Raw genomic sequence first — 20,744 nt, 5'->3', positions numbered from 1 at the left:
GGTTTGTTTGTTGTTGTTGTTGTTGTTGCTGTTTGTTTTGTTTTTGCGGTACACGGGCCTCTCACTGTTGTGGCCTCTCCCGTTCCGGAGCACAGGCTCCGGACGCGCAGGCTCAGCGGCCATGGCTCACGGGCCCAGGTGCTCCACGGCATGTGGGATCCTCCCGGACCGGCTTATGAACCCATGTCCCCTGCATCGGCAGGCGGACTCTCAACCACTGCACCACCAGGGAAGCCCCTCATGGTGGTTTTAAATTGCCTTTCCCGTGGTCTCTCAGGCGCAATTGGTCAGTGCATTAAACTGATAAATAGCATTTCCCTGGAGACTAAAGAAATTGAGCTCCTTTTCGTATATTTATTGCCCATTTTAATATTCTCTTTTCTGAAGTGCCTGCTTCAAGTTTTTGCTTATTCTTTCCATTGGATTGTCTGCCAGTTTGTGATTTGTAGGAGTTCAATATACATTCTGATGTGAGTCCCCTTTTTGGGTATATGTATTGCAAAAGTTTGGTTTTTTTCCATTCAGTGGCTTGCCTTCTCATTCATTTAAAATGTATTTGGAGGGCTTCCCTGGTGGCGCAGTGTTTGAGAGTCCGCCTGCCGATGCAGGGGACATGGGTTTGTGCCCCGGTCCGGGAGGATCCCACATACCGCGCAGCGCCTGGGCCCGTGAGCCATGGCCGCTGAGCCTGCGTGTCCAGAGCCTGTGCTCCACAACGGGAGAGGCCACAGCAGTGAGAGGCCCGCGTACACACACACACACAAAAAAAAAAATGTATTTTGATGCACAGAAATTCTTAATTTTAATTTAGTCCAACTTATTGACCTTTTATGTTTATGTCTTATTTCCTGTTTGATAAATCTTTTCTTAACCCTATAGTGTCTTCTGGAAGTTTTATTGTTTTATCTTTCACTTTTTTAAAAAGATTTGTTTATTTATTTATTTGGTTGTGTTGGGTCTTAGTTGCGGCAGATGGACCCCTTAGTTGTGGCATTTGAACTCATAGTTGTGGCATGCATGTGAGATCTAGTTCCCTGACCAGGGATTGAACCCGGGCCCCCTGCATTGGGAGCGCAGAGTTTTAACCACTATGTCACCAGGGAAGTCTGTGCCTTTCACTTTGATATCTATAATTTTCCTGAAATTGATTTAAAAATTTTTTTTTTACTTTTGGCTGTGTTGGGTCTTTGTTGCTGCATGCGGGCTTTCTCTAGTTGTGGCAAGCGGGGGCTACTCTTTGTTGCAGTGTGTGGGCTTCTCATTGTGGTGGCTTCTCTTGTTGCAGAGCACAGGCTCTAGGGCTCATGGCTTCAGTAGTTGTGGAGTGCAGGCTCAGTAGTTGTGGCACACAGGCTTAGTTGCTCCATGGCATGTGGATCTTCCCAGACCAGGGATCAAACCCGTGTCCCCTGCATTGGCAGGTGGATTCCCAACCACTGCACCACCAGGGAAGTCCTGAAATTGATTTTTTTTTTTTTTTTTTTTTTTTTTTTTTTGCGGTACGCGGGCCTCTCACTGCTGTGGCCTCTCCCGCTGCGGAGCACAGGCTCCGGACGCGCAGGCTCAGCGGCCATGGCTCACGGGCCCAGCCGCTCCGCGGCATGTGGGATCTTCCCAGACCGGGGCACGAACCCGCGTCCCCTGCATCGGCAGGCGGACTCTCAACCACTGCGCCACCAGGGAAGCCCTGAAATTGATTTTTGATGCACCCTATTTCAGATATGTTAAAACATGAAAAACAGTATGTATCCAAGAATTGATAAAATTCAGTTATTTTTTAACCTCCGTTTTTAATTTAATACATAACAGGCATTTTTCTCTACCATTAAATGTTCTCCTACAAGACTTTTTTTTAATAGCTGCCTAATAGTTGTCTAAAAAGAGACAGCAGGAACTTCCCTGGTGGTCCAGTGGGTAAGACTCCGAGCTCCCAATGCAGGGGGCTGGGGTTCGATCCCTGGTCTGGGAACTAGATCCCGCATGCATGCTGCAACTAAGAGTTCGCATGCTGCAACTAAGAAGCCCGTGTGCCGCACCTAAGACCCAGCACAGCCAAAATAAATGAAGGAAAAAAGAAAAGGAAACAACAGGCCCCAAATGGATTTGAAACCGTGCAACTCAGACTGGGACTTAAACCCACCGTCTTTTAATTGAGATCACACACCTGGTCTCAGGACTTAATGAAGCTCAGTTTCTTGATGTCTTATGGCAGAAAGAATTCAGTGAGAGACAAAGTGATACATAAGAAGTGGATTTATTTAGGGAGAAACACACTCCACAGACAGAGTGTGGGCCATCTCAGAAGGTGAGAGACCCCAAAATATGGCGTGGGTAATTTCATAGGCTAATGAGTGGGAGGATTATTCCAACTATTTCGGGGGGGCTGGGGGAAAGGGCAGGGATTTCCAGGAATTGGGCCACCGCCCACTTTTTGGCCTTTTATGGTTAGCTCTGACTTGTCATGGTGCTGGTGGGTGTGTTATTTAGCAAATGTATTACAATGAGCATATAATGAGGCTCAAGGTCTACCGGAAGTCAGATCTTCTGCCGTCTTGGATCTAGTTAATTCTAACCAGTTTTCGTCATGTCTTATGGCTATGTCATTCTTTTAAAGGTGCCCTGTCCCCTTCCCTTCTGTTTCACATTCACTTGTGCTAAACCCCACATCAGCAAATCAAGACTTAATACCTAACCTATAACACAACATTGTAAATCAACTGTACTTTAAATAAATAAATAAATAAATATTGGCAGTTTCAGCCTCCCCCAGGAATGTGATCTTTAGTCAGCCAATGTGGAATTACCTGGTCAGCACCAGTGAGGTAATCTGCCTGAAGGACCTGAAACAGGAGGGAAGGAGGCAGGGCACAAGGTTTGAAAGAATGACATAGCCTGAGGACATGACATAAACTGACTAGAACCAAATGGATCCAAGATGGCGGATAAGTTGACTATTTCCACTAGACCTTTTTTAAAATAATTAATTAATTAATTAATTTTTGGCTGTGTTGGGTCTTCGTTGATGCACGAGGGCTTTCTTTAGTTGGGGTGGGCAGGGGCTACTCTTCGTTGTGGTGCACAGGCTTCTCACTGTGGTGGCTTCTCTTATTGCGGAGCACAGGCTCTAGGCGCACGGGCTTCAGTAGTTGTGGCACATGGGCTCAGTAGTTGTGGCTCGCGGGCTCTAGAGCGCAGCCTCAGTAGCTGTGGCGCACAGGCTTAGTTGCTCTGTGGCATGTGGCATCTTCCCGTACCAGGGCTCAAACCCTTGTCCCCTGCTGTGGCAGGTGGACTCTTAACCACTGCGCCACCAGGGAAGTCCCTCCACTAGAACTTGAGCCTCAGTATCAGCAAGCTCACATCAGCAAGCTAAATGACACACCTACAGGCGCCATGACAGTTCCAAGACTGACCATAAGTATGAAAAAGTGGGCAGTGGCCCAATTCCTGGAAATCCTGGCCCTTTCCTAAAATAGCTGGAATCCTCCTCCCACTCATTAGCTTATGAAATTACCCACTCCAATAAAAACTGACAACCCCATACCCTGGTGCCTTTCTCACCTTCTGAGATGGCTGGCCCAGACTCTGTCTGTGGAGTGTGTTTCTCTCTAAATAAATCCACTTCTTACCTATCACTTTGTCTGTCACTGAATTCTCTCTGTGATGAGACATCAAGAACCTGAGCTTCATTAAGTCCTGAAACCAGGTGTGTGATTTCAGTTGGAAGACTGTGGGTTTTGGCTGCGTTTGAGTCCCAGCCGTTTGGGTTCAAGTCTCAATCAGAGTTTTGGCCGGGTTCAAATCCCGGCCACGTGGGTTCAAGTCCCAGCCAGAGGTGCACGGTTTCAGCCCCAGTCTTCCCCAAAAGGAAGGTGACCTTGCCTGAAACAATCCACTCTTAGCTAGAATAACTTCCTTGCCCCGCTTCCTTTTGCCTGTAAAAGTCTTCCCTTTGTACAGCTCCTCGGAGCTCCTTTGTTTGCCAGATGGGAGGCTACCCAAGTCATGAATCGTTGAATAAAGACAAATCTTCAAATTTACTCAGTTGAATTTTGCTTTTTAACATACTCATCATATGCCTCTCCCTGGAGCAGGGGCTCTGGAATCAGACAGGCCTGGTTAATATCTTGTCTTCATCTCTTACAAGCTGTGTAACTTTTAACAAGTTATTTAAAGACTCTGGGCTTTAGCTTTCATGGGAGGTGCCCAGGTTTTGAACTGAGTTGGTTTCATAGTTGAATCTCAATTCCTAATTAATAATTGATTTAGAAGCACTACATCAACTGAAACAGTGGATCAATTAACTCTAGAACAGTCTTATTTATTCATTAAAGTCTCCTAAAGACCTGGGATAGGCCACATCCGGTGAGCCCACAGTTTTATTGGATGTGACTAAGAAAAATAAAATGACATCAAAATGGATGCCCTTTGGTAGTTGAAAACTAAAGTCAGGGTTGGTGCCATGAAGAAGTGGCAATTGAACCACTTAATCACATTTCTTTATCAGATTATCAGATTATTCTTTATTTGTAGTGGTTATGAGAGGATTCCGCCTTGTTTTTCCTGGTTGCCTTGGGAGAGAGTTGCTTACTTTCTCTGTGGCTCACTTTATCATCTGTAATTGGTATGGTGATGTTGTGAGGGTGAGCTGAGGGAGGATGAGACAAGTATTAAGTGATCAGTAATGGCCACCATTATTCACACCCTTGCTGGGGTATAGACCAATGAGATTTGGGAGCTCACTCCAAAACTAGAGTGTGGAAACTCAAAAGGCTAGAGTGGGACTCAGGCCCTGTTTATGTGGAGCAGATGGAGACTGCCAAAACTCATAAGAAGTGGCTAGGGACTTCCCTGGTGACGCAGTGGTTGAGAATCCGCCTGCCAATGCAGGGGACATGGGTTCGATCCCTGGTTCCCGAGGATCCCACAGGCCGCGGAGCAGCTGAGCCCGTGTGCCACAACTACTGAGCCCACGTGCCGCCAACTACTGAAGCCCATGTGCTGCAACTACCAAAGCCCACGTGCTGCAACTACTGAAGCTCACGAGCTCTAGGGCCGGCGTGCCAGGACTACTGAGCCCGCATGCCTAGAGCCAGTGCTCCGCAACAAGAGAAGCCACTGCAATGAGAAGCCCACGCACCGCAACGGAGAGTAGCCCCCACTCTCCGCAACTAGAGAGAAGACCAGATGCAGCCAAAAAAAAAAAAAAAAAGAAGTGGCTAAAGACAAAATTTCAATGGGAGTTCCCTGGTGGCCTAGTGGTTAGGATTCCAAGCTTTCACTGCTGTGTCCCGGGTTCAATCCCTGGTCTGGGAACTGGGATCCCACAAGCCACGTGGCCAAAAAATAAAAAAAAATTTCAGACATCAGTTTATTCAGGGAGGTGCTGGTAAATGTTTTTTATTTGTTTTTAGCGGTATGCGGGCCTCTCACTGTTGTGGCCTCTCCCGTTGTGGAGCACAGGCTCTGGACGCGCAGGCTCAGCAGCCATGGCTCACGGGCCTAGCCGCTCTGCGGCGTGTGAGATCTTCCCAGACCGGGGCACGAACCCGTGTCCCCTGCATCGGCAGGCAGACTCTTAACCACTGCGCCACCAGGGAAGCCCTACTGGTAGATGTTTTTAACAACCAGGGTGTGTGTGTGTGTGTGTGTGTGTGTGTGTGTGTGTGTGTTGATTTATAGCATTTCTGTGGTGTAGATACTTCCACCATGGCCAATGTCTAACTACCAACATAATGTCACTGAACACAGAGTTGCATAGTATTTCTACCAGATAGATACAATAACTAAATATCCTCAAGAGAAGAAATACTACAGTAAAAAGGAAGTGATGAGTTTTGAGTCTTTTAATATGTTTTATTTAATTGTAAGTTTACATAACTTAATTTTTAAAAGTGGCTATGTTTAATAACTGGCTGACAAAATTCCTGAAAGTTTAATGATTTGTTCTCATAAGCCTGTATAAGCTGGCTGCAGCCACCACTGAAATTAGCCCACGGGTTCTCATTTGGATCCTGTTATCTTGGACAAATAACATTCGTGTTTAAGTTCAGGACCTGGCAACTGGACAAGTGCTAAGGGTAGGTTCAACGTACTTCTTAAGGACCAGTACTCGTTCCCCTGGTAACAGTGTCCCTTCCCCCAGGACACAGCCCAAAAGGTGACCTTTTACTTCCCTGGCTCTAAACTGTTTATCATTCTGACCCACCAGCACCTCCCCCAACTTCAGGGCAGACTGTCTCAGGAATGCCTGGGACATGCACGTAGGGCATCGTGGCTGGCCACCTGCTGAACCCACGTCAGGTGCTTACAAGGTCAGCCAGATGGCCAGAAGGAGAGCAGAAGGCCTGAGAAGGAGCTGCCGGCTCCTGGGCTCTCAGCCCTATGGCATCTGCGCTGTTGGGCTAGGAATGCCCTTGGCAAATATACCCCATTGGTCCACTGCCCTCCTATGTTTCAAAACCTGGATCCAAACTACCATTTCTCAGTTTAACCTCACTTCTCCCCATTGCTTCTCTACCCCTGCAAATAACAGAGCCATAATGTTGACAAGTACGGGCACTGAGTGCTTGTTCTAGAATTATCCCCCTTAAGCGTCATAACAACCCTATGAAGTAGGTACTATTCTTATCCCAGTTCTGTGAATGAGAAATCCAAGACTTGGGGTGGTGTGCTCATTTGCCCACAGTCATAGAGGAAGGACCTGGTGTTTTTCCTTTCTCCCTCAACTGTCTTCCTTCACGTGGTAGCCTCAGTTCATACATGCTTATTTTGCATTCTTCAACATGTTGCTTCCTCCTAAATGTTCTCAGCCTAGGGACGGTGGTGGAAGCCATGGGTCTGAAAAGATTGCTCAAGGAGAGAGTATGCTGTGAGGATGGAGAAGAGGAGGGGAGGAGGGAGCAGTGATGAGACCCTGACGGGCACCTACACCCGAGGGCCCCTGAGGAAGAGGAGACCCAGAAGGGCTGTCACAGAAAATGTGAGATAGCCAGGGGATGGACCGCAGTGCGGAAGTTACAGAGTGGATGAGGAAAGGAGCACCGAGAGGTGTCCCCTGGATTTAGCCGTCCAGAGACACCCGTGACCTTGGCAGGGGCCGTTCCTCCATTGCTCTGCTGGATGGTGAGGAGGCTGCAGCAGGGAAAGCAGGAACTCAGCAGGTGGGTTGAGGAAAGGCTGGGAGCTAGTAAAGTGGGTCAGCCAGTGTAGACCTCTCTTTCAAGATGAAGGAAGCAGCCTGCACGCTGCGTCGACCTGGCACCTCGGCTTCCGCACCGGGATACCGGGCTCGGGTTCCCTGGTGGGATGGTGCCGCGGTGCCAGGTGACGGCCTGGAAGACGAGCTTGTTTCTAAAGGCACCTGTGATCTTTGCCCTTACTTCTCAGATTGTTCGTTTCTAAGAAGACAAGTTTTCAATTTAAAAAGGAGGAGGGAGCTGTGATGGTTGCTGCCTAGTGACCTCTTTTTCCTCTGACGACTGGGAGGCAGAGAGCGAGGGGGATGAATAGTCGGGAGCACTAAGGAGGGTGATGGAGTTTATGACAACCAGTTTGGGAGAATTGTAGAAGGAGGTTGGCAAGAGGTGAGCTGAAGTAGGAAGTAACACATGTGCAGGGGGACAGTCCCCACAGGAGTCCTTGCCCAGCACCACAGACAGGCTTCTTTGTGAATGCTGGTGTGTCTAGCCCTTAAGCTCATTAAGTTCATTCCCCATCAACTTTCTTACTGCTTTTGCCACCAGGAGGGGACAGTCTCTCCCGATACTAAGGACAGCTCACTGTGACTCCCAGTAAGAACGTCATGAGGGTGTTTCAGGATTTCTTTCCAGAAAGTTTACAGGGAGAAGCCAGTTGTCTGTAACCTGGAAAAGGGCTCTCACCAGACATGGAATCAGCCAGCGCCTTGTTCTTGGACTCCCAGCCTCCAGAACTGTAAGAAGTAAACGTTATCTGTTTCAGCCGCCAGTCTGGGGTAATTTGTTACAGCAGCCTGAGCTGACTGGGACAACATGCATAGTAACCCTATGCGCAGAATGAAGAAGTGAGTCGTTTTGCCCAGAACAGAGCAGGACTTCCAGCTCCAGATCAGTGAATTTTCCACTGTGTCACGGGAGGTACTGCAAGGTGCCGTGTTCTCCCAAAGTCTCCCCTCACTTAATTAAATAGAAAACATGTCCTTGGAACTGGCCTCCCTGGACTCAGCTAGATATAGGAATTCATCAGAAGCATTAGCCCTTTTCCTTTGAACCAGATTTACCTCTTCAGTCACTTAAACCTGAGTTTCATTAGGAGGTAATTAGGTTTCCTCTCTGATCAATTGGTGGTGGTTACACAGAAGGCCCACCTGGAAAAGTCCTGTGATCAATTAGCCAGGTCTGCCGGGGGCAAGGCAGAGGGAGAGTTAAGACCTGTGCACTAAATATATGCCCAAGATGGTAAGAAGTGGAATCAGTGATAGACATTAGGATTACCTTTGCAAAAAAGCTCAGAAAGGAAAGAGATGAAAGATTCTACGGAAGTCTAGGTTTTTCAGTCTCCTGGGTGAATAGTTGAGGGTGGTATGCTTGCCGATTGAGAAAGTTTATGTCTATTTGGGGGAGTCAAGGCAGGGGTGTCCAGAAGGGAGAAGCACAAACAGCAGCTCTTGGAGTTTGGACACCCCTATCCCCTCCCCCGTACCACTCCCACTCTGCCCCCCACCCCAACCTTGAATTCAGGGTACAGTGAGCAGGGCAGTTACCAAGATTCCTGGGCAAAGTTTCCTCTTGGCACGCAGACCTGAAGAGATCAGAGAGGCCAAGGGTGTGTTGAAATAGCCTGACAGGATGAATGCTGAGTTTGTCTTCCTGGCAGCAGCAGGCACAGGATGCACCAAATACAGCCTGGTCCTTTGCTCTAGATACAAATGAATCTAGATTTTGTGGGGCCTGAAGCTTACACAGTTGGGTTGGCTGGGCAGGGAATTCTTTTTAAGAAAATAATACAAAATTAGGTAGACCCCTTGGAAGGGGCCTATGTGAGTGAGGGATCCTGAAGCTTAAGCTTCAGAAAGGGGTATGTGTGGAGAAGAAAATAAAATAGTATGAGGAGATAAAGCATAAGGAAGGGGAGGCTACTCTGGACTGAAGTAGTCAGGAGAGGTTGACTTCTGAGCCGCAAACCAAATGACAAGGATCTGTGCGAAGAGCACTCTGATCAGAAGGAACAGCAAGTGCAAAGGCCCTGAGGCTGAAACGGTCTTGGAATGCTGGGACCAGGAGAAGATCAGTGTGTCTGGCGTATGGTGAGCTAGGGGAGAGGGATGGGTGGTGAGTTAAGAAGAACAGGCAGGGACTGGTTCACATTGGGCCTTGAAGGCCTGGTAAGGACACCATTATTCCAGGATTGGTGGGAGGCTATTGAAAGCTTTTTTTTTTTCTTCAATATTTATTTATTTGGCTGTGCCGGGTCTTAGTTGTGGCATGCAGGATCTTCATCGCAGCATGCGGAATCTAGTTCCCTGGCCAGGGATTGAACCTGGGCCCCCTGCATTGGGAGCATGGAGTCTTAACCACTGGACCACCAGGGAAGTCCCTATTGAAAGCTTTTAAGTGAGGCTAAATATAAAAAGAGCATTATGGGCTTCCCTGGTGGTGCAGTGGTTGAGAGTCCACCTGCCGATGCAGGGGACACGGGTTCGTGCCCCGGTCCGGGAAGATCCCACATGCCGCGGAGCGGCTGGGCCCATGAGCCATGGCCGCTGAGCCTGTGCGTCCGGAGCCTGTGCTCCGCAATGGGAGAGGCCACAACAGTGAGAGGCCTGTGTAACGCAAAAAAAAAAAAAAAAAAAGCATTATGGTGGTGTGTGGATAATGGCTTGCAGAAAATTCTAAAGAGGGTAGCCAGTGGAAGGTGGAGGTGTGTCAGCAGGACCTGGTCCTTCCAGGTCTGACAGTCAGGGGGACAGCCACTGGGACAGAGGGGTGGTTCCTCCGGTTTCCTCTGAGGCTCCCTCTGATGAGCCTCTCCCAATTACTGTCACTCACATTGACCCCACAGAGCAGTTTGGGAACAAAAGGGCTGCTCTGTATCTGCACTGCTGGACTTCATGGTCTGGACAGCTTCTGAAGTCCTGGGTCAAACCCATGGGTTAGAGACAACCTCAAGGTACCCTTAGCAACCTCCAGGGACCTCAGGAGTGAGCACCCTTGTTTCCAGAACATCTGATAGCCACGTTTGGGGTGGAAGGGAAGGACGCCCCCTGAGCACCCCGCTGCGGTCTGGCTGGGACAGCGGTGGCCATACGCCCTCTCCTCCGCCTCCAGAAGGCTGATCTCCGTGGGAATCTCTGAGGTGCTCCAACCATAGAAACATGCCACACAGGGGAAGAGGAAGAAGGAATTGTATTGCTGCAGGTGGCTAATGAATAGGTCTGCCCTGGGGCCAGCAGGGAAGGAAATGTGGAGTGGGAAGAGCATCTTCAAGCCAGGGAAGGAGGGGGGCCATGGGGGCCTGCGGAGCTGAGCATCAGTGAATATGGCGTGTGCTTGGGAAGCCTTGGCCTCTCGCAGGTTCCTCCCCTCCCCCACTGAATCTGCAGGGACTAAGGGCCTCCCTGGACAAGGCCAGGACAACATCTTTGCATGCCCTGGAATCTAAGACAAGAAACCGGTGACTTCCCTGGTGGTCCAGTGGTTAAGACTCCGCACTTCCACTGCAGGGGGGCATGGGTTCGATCCCTGGTGAGGGAACTAGGATCACGGATGCCCAGCGGCACAGCCAAAAATAAATAAATAAAATATTTTTTTTTAATGTTATCTTAAAAAAAAAAGACAAGAAGACAATCAATACGGTAGCCTAACTGTTTGGGACTTGGGAATGGGAAGACCCAGGAGGTGAAGAGCTGGTCTCCCGGTGGAGTCTGCTGCTGGAGTGGATTTGGGTTTAAGCACGGAGTTTGAGATATCCAAACAAAGGGCTTGGGGCCAGGTCAGAGTGATTCTTAGGGGACCAAGAGGAAAGTGTTTGCCCACAGTTCAAGTAATGAGAGGAGATACAGAGACAGAGAGAGGCAGAGAGGGAGTTAAACTGTAAAAGAGGAGGTAGAAAAACACCTTGATAAACTTGCGAAAATGGTTAATTGGTCATGGGATCCCAGCAGACCTCTCTAAAATGGAACAATAGTTCGGGTGTTGCTGGGGATTCCCAGAAAAAAAACAACCAACCAACCATCAAACAAAGAAACAATGGAAATAAAGATGCAGATGTGAAGAATGGACTTGAGGACATGGGGCGGGGGAAGGGTAGGTAAGTTGGGACGAAATGAGAGAGTGGCATGGACTTATATACACTACCAAATGTAAAATAGATAGCTAGTGGGAAGCAGCCGCATAGCACAGGGAGATCAGAACGGTGCTTGGTGACCATCTAGAGGGGTGGGGTAGGGAGGGTGGGAGGGAGAGGCAAGAGGGAGGAGATATGGGGATATATATATACGTATAGCTGATTCACTTTGTTATACAGCAGAAACTAACACACCATGGTAAAGCAGTTATACTCCAATAAAGATGTTAAGGGCTTCCCTGGTGGCGCAGTGGTTGAGAGTCCACCTGCCAATGCAGGGGACACGGGTTCATGCCCCGGTCTGGGAAGATCCCACATGCTGCGGAGTGGCTAGGCCTGTGAGCCATGGCTGCTGAGCCTGTGCGTCCGGAGCCTGTGCTCCGCAATGGGAGAGGCACAACAGTGAGAGGCCCGCGTACCGCAAAAAAAAAAAAACAAAAAAAAAAACCCTACAACTCAACAACAGAAAAACAAACATCTGATTAAAAAATGGGCAAAGGTAGGACTTCCCTGGTGGCACAGTGGTTAAGAATCCACCTCCCAATGTAGGGGACATGGGTTTGATCCCTGGTCCGGGAAGATCCCACGTGCCGTGGAGCAGCTAAGCCCATATGCCACAACTACTGTGCCTGTGCTCTAGAGCCCGCAAGCCACAACTACTGAACCCACATGCCAAAACTACTGAAGCCTACGCACCACAGCTACTGAAGCCCTCGCACCTAGAGCCCGTGCTCCACAACAAGAGAAGCCACCACAATGAGAAGCCCAAGCACCGCAACGAAGAGTATCCCCGTGCTCACCACAACTAAAGAAAGCCCACGAGCAGCAACAAAGACCCAACGTAGCCAAAAATAAATAAATTAATTATTTTTTTTAAAAAAGGTTTCAACCACAAAAGAAAGGCGTGGGGGCGCAAACGACTTGAATAGACATTTCTCCAAAGATAGTATGTAAAAGGCCAGTAAGCACATTAAAAAGTTGATCAACATCTCTAATCACTCGGAAAATACAAATTAATACCATTTAACACACATTAGGATGGCTACTATTAAAAAAAGAAGAAAAAAAAATGTGGGTGTGGATGTAGAGAAATTGGAACTCTTTTTTTTCTTCTTTTGGGTGCACCGCATGGCTTGCAGGATCTTAGCTCCTGACCAGGGATGAACCTGGGCCACAGCAGTGAAAGCGCCAAGCCCTAACCACTGGACTGCCAGGGAATTCCCAGAACTCTTTTTTTGTTTATTGAGGTATTAGTTGATGTACAGTATTGTATAAGTTTCAGGTGTACAACAGTGATTCACAATTTTTAAAGGTTATATTCCATTTATAGTTATTTCAAAATATTGGCCATAGTCTTATAGCTTATTTATTTTATACATAGTAGTTTGTGCCTCTTAATTCTCTACTCCTATCTTGCCCCCCACTTCCCATTGGTAAGCACTAGATTATTCTCTATATCTGTGAGTCTGTTTCTTTTTGTTATATTCACTAGTTTGTTTTATTTTTTAGATTACACATATAAATGATATCATATAGTATTTGTCTTTCTCTGACTTATTTCACTTAGCGTAATATCCTATAGGTCCACCCATGTTGTTGCAAATGGCAAATTCTCATTCTTTATGGCTGAGTAATATTCCATCGTATATATATACTACATCTTCTTTATCCATTCATCTGTTGATGGACCCCTGGGTTGCTTCCATATCTTGGCAATTGTAAATAGTGCTGCCATGAACATTGGGGTGCATGTACTTTTTCAAATTAGTGTTTTCGTTTTTTAGGATATATACCTAGGAACGGAATTGCTGGGTCATATGGTAGTTCTGTTTTTAGTTTGTTGAGAAACCTTCATACTCTTTTCCACAGTGACTATACCAATTTACATTCCCACCAACAGCATATGAGGATTCTCTTTTCTCCACATCCTGATATGGAGATAGCCATTCTAACAGGTGTGAGGTGATATCTCATTGTGGTTTTAATTTGTATTTCTCTAATGATTAACGATGCTGAACATCTTTTTATGTGCGTGTTGGTCATCTGTATGTCTTCTTTGGAAAAATGTCTATTCAGGTCTTCCACCCGTTTTTCAATCAGGTTGTTTTTTTTTTATGTTGAGTTGTATGAGTTGTTTATATATTTTTGATATTAACCCTTATCAGTCATATCATTTGCAAATATTTTCTCCCATTCTATAGGTTGTCTTTTCAGAAATTGGAACTTTTATGCACTGTTGGTGAGAATGTAAAATGGTACAGGCACTGTAGAAAATAGCATGGCAGTTCCTCAAAAACTAAAAATAGAATTACCATATGACCCAGAAATTCTGCTTCTAGATGGACACCTAAAAGAACTGAAAGCAGTGTTTGAAAGAGATATTTATATACCCATGTTCATGGCAGCATTAATCACAACAGCCAAAAGGTGGAAGAAACCCAAGTGTCTACTAATGGGTGAATGGATAAACAAAATGTGATTATACATACAATGGAATGTTATTCAGCCCTTTTTTTTTTTTTTTTTTGGTATGAGGGCCTCTCAGTGTTGTGGCCTCTCCCGTTGCGGAGCACAGGCTCCGGACGCACAGGCTCAGCAGCCATGGCTCACGGGCCCAGCCGCTCTGCGGCATGTGGGATCTTCCCAGACTGGGGCAAGAACCCGTGTCCCCTGCATCGGCAGGTGGACTCTCAACCACTGCACCACCAGGGAAGCCCTATTCAGCCTTAAAAAGAAAGAAAATTCTGACACATGCTACAACATGGATTAACCTTGAGGACATTATGCTAAGTGAAATAAGCCAAACGTAATACAGTATGTTTCCACTTACATGGGGTACCCAGAGTAGTCAAATTCATAGACAGGAAATAGAATTGTAGTTGCGGGGGCTGGGGGAATGGAAAGTTATTGTTTAATGGGTACAGAGTTTCGGTTTGGGAAGATGAAAAGAATTCTGGAGATGGATGGTGGTGATGGTTACAAAACAAGGAGGATGTACACCTAGAAATGGTTAAGATGGTAAATTTTATGTTATGTGTATTTTACCACAATTTTTTAAAAAAGTCCCTTCCCACTGCTACTCCGTCCCTGCCACTGGGAATTTCTCACTAGACACAAAACTCCCAGGCTGAGGCTCCTGCTATTTTTTTCTGGCCCCTTTTCATTTTTCTGACCTTCTCCCCTGTCTTCTCTCTTTTGGGGGGTCCCTTTCCCCAAGTTCTTGTTAACAACCCCTGTAAAGCTGTTTAGTTCCTCATGTGTTTAACCATGCCCTGGCACCTCCCCTTCCTCAACCAAAGTGGCTGATCCAGATATTTTCCAAAACAAAAACTGTTCTCACCCTGCTAAATGCATTGAAAACGTGGCCTCCTGAGAAACTGAGTCGTCCAAGTCCACAGCTGAGACTCCATCTTCTCTCCACCAGCTGCCAGGACGTGGGTAGACCTGGGGGCCCCAGGAGTGAATTTGTCAGAGTAAAAGCTGCTCTGGGCAACCTCTTGGCAGCCTGCTAACAGCCCCTGCTGACAACGTTCCATCTGTCTGAGCATCACAGATCAAGCCTCAGAAGTGCAGGGCCTGAGGAGAAAGCAGAGAATGATGATGGCAAAGAGGGATCCCCAAACCCAGGCCAGGTGAACTCAGTGCAGGATGCAGAGGTGCTTGGGGACCACAGTTGCAGGGGTGACAGGAGGTGATGGAAGACTGGACCTCGAGAAAGTCTACGCCTGCGTGTGTGTGTGTGTCTGTGTCTGTGTGTGTGTGTGCGCCCATGTGTGTAGACATCCCTGGAGAGGTCTTGGGGGTGGTGAAGATTAAAGGAAAGGCCGGGAGCTCTCCCAATGGGTGAATATGACAAAATCCTGCAGGGAAACAGACAATGCATTTCCAGGCATAGATCTCCAAAGCAGAAGCAGGAGAGGGCGACTGAGAAGTCTTCAGAACAAAAACCGCCACTTGATAAGTGCTTACCAAGTGCCAGGCGCTAAACACTGATGGTAGCTTCAGTTACTCCTGCTACATGCCAGGCAGGCCCTGTTCTAAGCCAGCTGTCTGATAAGCATACAGTGCCAGCACATATATAATTTAAAATATTCTAGTAGCTGCATTTTATTTTATTTACTGTTTAAGAAGTACGAACAGGGGACTTCCCTGGTGGTGCTGGATAAGACTGCACACTCTCAATGCAAGGGGGCCTGGGTTCGATCCCTGGTCAGGGAACTAGATCCCACATGCATGCTGCAACTAAGAGCTCACATGCCGCAACTAAGGAGCCAGCGAGCCACAACTAAGGAGCCTGCCTGCCGCAACTAAGACCTGATGCAACCAAAAATAAATAAATAAATAAATAAGAAATACAAACAGAAATTAGTAATATGTATACCTAATGTACACATGGGTGATACCTAAGGGGAAAATTAGTAACTGCTCTGTATTTTTAAAAGTTTTTTTAAAGTGAAATTAACTGTAAAATATATTCTATTTAATCTAAAAGATGCAAAATATTAATTATCAGTGAGATGTTTCACACTCTCTTTTCTTATTAAGTCTTCAAAATCCGACGTGAATTTACGCTTAACGGCACATCGCAGTTTGAAGGAGCCACATTTCAAGTGCTCAACGGGTGCAGCTGGCTGATGGCTACTCTACTAGACAGAGTAGTTTAGATATATTAATTCTCAATATATGTACTTTAGATACATTAATGCACTGAGTTCCCATCATCATGCTTTTGTAATCCTCATTTTACAGAGGGCAGAAGCACTTTGCCCAAGGCCACCCAGGAGGAAGGTGGCTGAGCCACGACCTGAACCACCAAGCTCAGCAAGTGTGGGCTGGGGATCTGGTCTCCTAACCGCTGTGCTGTGCTGTCACCATTACGTGTCTCATCTCCCTTAGGACTTAAAGAAAAAAGCTGCCTGCTCTTATTCTCTCTGCTTTACAGAGTGGGAACTGAGGATAAGAGAGCCTAAATGGTCTTGCCCTGTAGGTGGTCCCAGTGGGATCTGAACCTACCTGGAGCGAAAACTTGGGAGACATCACCTCACACTGCAGTGCATTCCAGGGAAGGAAAGGGTGTGACTACCTGCATTCCACACTGAAGGTTAAATCCGCTTTGAAAAGTTCAAAGGAGGGACTTTCCTGGAAGTCCAGTGGTTAAGACTCTGCGCTTCTACTGCAGGGGTCATAGGTTTGATCCCTAGTCGAGGAAATACGATACCACATGCTGTGCAGCACAGCCAAAAAAAAAAAAAAAAAGTAATTCCTGAACCTGTGCGTTTCTCATGACCAGCGATAACCTTCAGTGTGAAAATTTGAAAAGCCAAGAGCTTGTATCATTGCCATATCAAAGTGCCAGACACTGGGTGGCTTAAACAACAGAAATTTATTTTCTTACTGTTCTGGAGGCTAGAAGTCCAAGATCAAGGTGTTGGCAGGGTTGGCTCCTCCTGAGGCTTCTGGGTTTGCAGATGGCCATTTTCTCCCTGGGCTTCCCTCTATGAGCATCTGTGTCCTAATCTCTTCTTATAAGGACACCAGTCATATTGGATTAGGGCTCACCCTAATGACCTCATTTTCACTTAATTACCTCTTTAAAAGCCCTGTCTCCAAATACAGACACATTCTGAGGTACGGGAGGTTAGGACTTCAACATACAGATTTGAGGGACACTATTCAGCCCATAACACATGTGTTATATTTCTGTGATTACCAAAGCAACATATGTTCACCATAGAACATTTCCAGAGATTAAGACACTAAGGTAATAATCTCTGCAAAGATCATTCTTTTTCGTAGTTTTTTGTAAAGTATATAAAGTGAAAGTGAAAGCCTACCCCTTTGTCTCCACTTCTACCCCCTCCTCCCCAAAGAACACGACTGTAATAATGAGGGGCACATCTCACACCTTTTCTGGGCTTGTACAAGCTGCTGCCAGGAATGGCCTTATCCGAGCATCCCTACCTGGTCATGCCATGTTCTACATGGTCACCTGTTCCTGGAGAAAACATCCCTTGTGCTGGAGGGTGCTGTGGGTTAAATCTTTCTTCACATTCACAATGATTCTATAATTGTATTGTAGGAGGGTATACAAACTGTTCATCATTAGAGCTTAGATTTAAAAGGAAATTGTATAAAGAAGGCATATGAGGATAAGGGAGACCTGTCGGAATAGCTTCCGTAAGGCACTGAAATGTTTTGTTTTTAAGGGTGTGACTGGGATTTTTTTTTTTTTAATTTTTATTGGAGTATAGTTGATTTACAATGTTGTGTTAGTTTCTGGCACTGAAATGTTGACTGTGCTTGACCTTAGGTATAGGGGGCAGTATATTATTTTTCCTTACTCCTTCTTCCTACTTAGCTGGATTTTCTACATTTTCTTAAATGAGTTTATATTACTTTTTATAATGGAGGAAATAAACAACTGTAATAGAATACTGCCAGGGAGAACAATGAAAAGGAGCTTTTAGTTCTCTTCAGAGCAAGGAGATGAAAGAAAGAGCAGGCCTGCTGCTAGATGCTGGGGGCAGAATGCTGGAAGGTGGGAACTCATCAGGCGATGGGGCCTTTGCCTTTCAGACCTGGAGGAGAAGTGTGTGTATGAGTGAGTACCGTCGGGGAGGAACTAGCTCTTAGCTAGTCCCAGGTGGATTAGAGAGTTTGTAAATGAGCTCCTGGCTCCTTGAAATAATGTTCTTTGGCCTGGACTCATTATATCCCCGTCACTGGGCAATGGGACTCTGAGTCACTGCCTGTGGTTTTTGAGATATTACAACAGAAAATGAGCTGGAAGGTTGGAGAGGGTCAAAAGGCCATTCCCGATATTAAAAGGAAAGAACGTGGAGACTTCAAACATTGAGTCAGAGGGCTGAGCAGGAATAAAGAGGTGATTTGGCAAGCCCCAGAAAAGGAAGCAATGATTCCTGAGAGCCAGAATGGGTTCACCAGCCTCAGCTCCACAGCACCCTTGGCTTGAAATGCTAGATGCACGTATCCTTGGGTTCAGCAGGTCTCCAAATAGACTTCTTGTTGTAGTCTTGTAGTGGAGAGGGAGAAGTACAGGGTAGATACCAGTATAAATCAGTCGGACGGTAGCAGATTGAATTATCAGAGCCCCCAAATCAGTGGACTGATTGATGTCAAGGTCTATGTTGAAAAGCTCTGGGGACTTCCATGGGGGTCCAGTGGTTAAGACTCCGAGCTTCCACTGCAGGGGGTGCATGCTGCAAGGTGCGGCCAAAAAAAAAGCCTCTGTCCTGTTCAACATTTTTAATCAATTGCTAGGGATTGGGGTACAGCAGAAACCAAAAAAGGCACACCCCTGCCCTCATGGAGTTTATAAACTGGTATAATCTATTCGTTTATTAAGGAAAATTTGTTTTTGTTTTAAGGAGATACAACCACTTCTTTGACCTCATTGAGAGACGTATATGTAGCTCATGTAGCTATGCAGTCGTAGTTTACAGGACTTTGCTGCCCAACAGGTGAGACAGGTCACAAATTTCTGCACTCAGGTAGAGCCTGCAATGCCCTAGAGCAGTGTGACTGGGCAGCGTGTCCATGCAGGTGAGACACAAGTCACTCCCCCAGGCGCAGCCCCGAGCTGAGGCTACTCTTTCACTCACTGCAGGAGACCCCACTGCCTATCCACTCAGCAGCCATTTCTCACCCCTTCCTTTTTAAAAATGCCACCATCCTCCTGCCTCTGGTTTCCACCTCTCTTCCCTGTATCCATATGCCTCAGTGAACATTGCCCGCACCCCAGGAATGACCCCATTGGCCTAAGGGGAATCCTATGCCCCTTGAGGTGATTGGTTCAGGAAAGGACATGTGACCCAATCTGACCAATGTCCTGAGGGGAAGTCCAGGGAAAGGGGGAGGGTGACTTCTGGGAAGTTTTCTTCCTCTTAAGAGAAAGCCACAGTGTACCAGTTAGGAATGTGTTCATCAGCAAGTAAGAGAACACACCCCCCTCCGCCCACACCCTGACAAATAATAATTTAAGAGTGAAGATATTTAATGAGCTGTGTACAAACTCTGGAGGTAGGTGGTTCCTGGTGTTGGTTTAGTGGCTCCAATAATATTAGGATCAACATCTCTGTGACTGTCTTTGTCTTTCATTTATGGTGTCAAGAAGGCTGCCACTCCAGCCATTCTGTCCATGTTAAGGCAGGAAGAAAGGGGCTATGCCAGTGACACCTGTGCTTTTTCTAACCAAATCTTTCCCAGAAATTTCCTCGTACTCTCCCACTTTCGTCTCATTGGGCAGGACTATGTCCCATGGCTGCTCCTCACTGCAAAGCAAACTGGGAAAGTCAGTTTTTAGCCCTTCTTGTCCAAAGAAGAAACAGAATGGGAATTCCCTGGCGGTGCAGTGGTTAGGACTCGGTGCTTCCACTGCAGGGGGCCCGGGTTCGATCCCTGGTCAGGGAAATAAGATCCCACAAGCTGCACGGCGAGACCAAAAAAACAAACAAAAATAAAGAAGAAGCAGGAAAGGGAGAAGGGGGTTGGAAAGTGGAACTGGGTTAGCTACAAACAGAAAGTGACAAACCTAATTTCTGAACATCTCAATGTCTAGAACTGCTGCTGCCATCCTGGTTCCAGCCTGAGCAGGAAGCAAGCACTAAAAAGGCCAGAGCAGAGAGATGGAAAAAACCCTGCGTCCAAGGTCAACAACCCAAATGGAAAGTGAGAAAAGTAGGTGAAGACAAAGTTCACAGAAAAGGAAAAACAAGTAAGTAGCCCTTAAGCATAGGAAAAAATGCTCAACTTCACTCATAGTAAGAGCAATTAAAATTGAAATAAGACTGTTATACCACTTTTCACCTATCAGATTGGCAAAAATCCAAATGTTTGACAATACATTCTGTTGGTAGGGCTGTGAGGAAGCAGGGACTCTCATGCATGAAGGGCAAAATGGCACAATCTCCTGTGTCAGGGAAGGAGTGAACAAAGGAACACATGAACTGGGGTCTTTATGTCCTCACTGAGATGCTGTATCAGCTTACCTGGAAACCACCCTCTCGTGGGACTTCCTATTAAATGACACAATAAATGTCCTCACTGATTAAACCAGCTTGAGTACGGTTTCTGTTACCTAGAGCCAAAAATATCCCAAATGATGCCCTGCCCCCCACCCTGAGCCCAGGAGCAAAGTTGTTCTGTCCAGAAGCCAGATCACAGAGTCTAATTGAGTCATTCAGGGACTAGCCAAATCCAAACAGGTACAGGTCCAAATGCTGAGGTCATCAATGACAGCAAAATCCCCCCCAGAGAAAGGGCCACAAGCTGTTCCAAAAGCGGTGGGTGGGCAACTGCCTAGGGTAATATACAATCCTTACGGTCATGAGAGGGGGCTGCAGCCTGAGTGGTTAAAAGGTCTGGTGGAGGGGCTTCCCTGGTGGCGCAGTGGTTGAGAG

General features: G+C 46.7%; 1 protein-coding gene and 1 non-coding gene across 4 annotated transcripts in view; one reads left to right on the top strand and one right to left on the bottom strand.

The window, feature by feature from the left end:
* The window catches only part of SEMA4B (semaphorin 4B), a 92,253-nt gene that overhangs the window by 13,712 nt on the left and 57,797 nt on the right, over positions 1–20,744 (top strand). For 2 of the 3 annotated variants that reach the window (XM_032622023.1, XM_032622025.1), the window contains exon 3: positions 19,904–20,059. The gene's annotated coding sequence lies outside the window, so the exon portion shown is untranslated. Of the gene's footprint in view, positions 1–9,155; positions 9,287–19,903; positions 20,060–20,744 lie in introns of those variants that run through there. The other variant, XM_032622026.1, reaches the window with a different exon arrangement.
* TRNAW-CCA lies at positions 9,499–9,571 on the bottom strand. Its single transcript has one exon. It is a non-coding gene; the product is annotated as a tRNA-Trp (tRNA).

The sequence above is a fragment of the Phocoena sinus genome, chromosome 2 (assembly GCF_008692025.1).
Source record: "Phocoena sinus isolate mPhoSin1 chromosome 2, mPhoSin1.pri, whole genome shotgun sequence".
NCBI classification, from domain to species: Eukaryota; Metazoa; Chordata; class Mammalia; order Artiodactyla; family Phocoenidae; genus Phocoena; species Phocoena sinus.
This window is presented reverse-complemented; position numbering and strand designations above follow the sequence as displayed.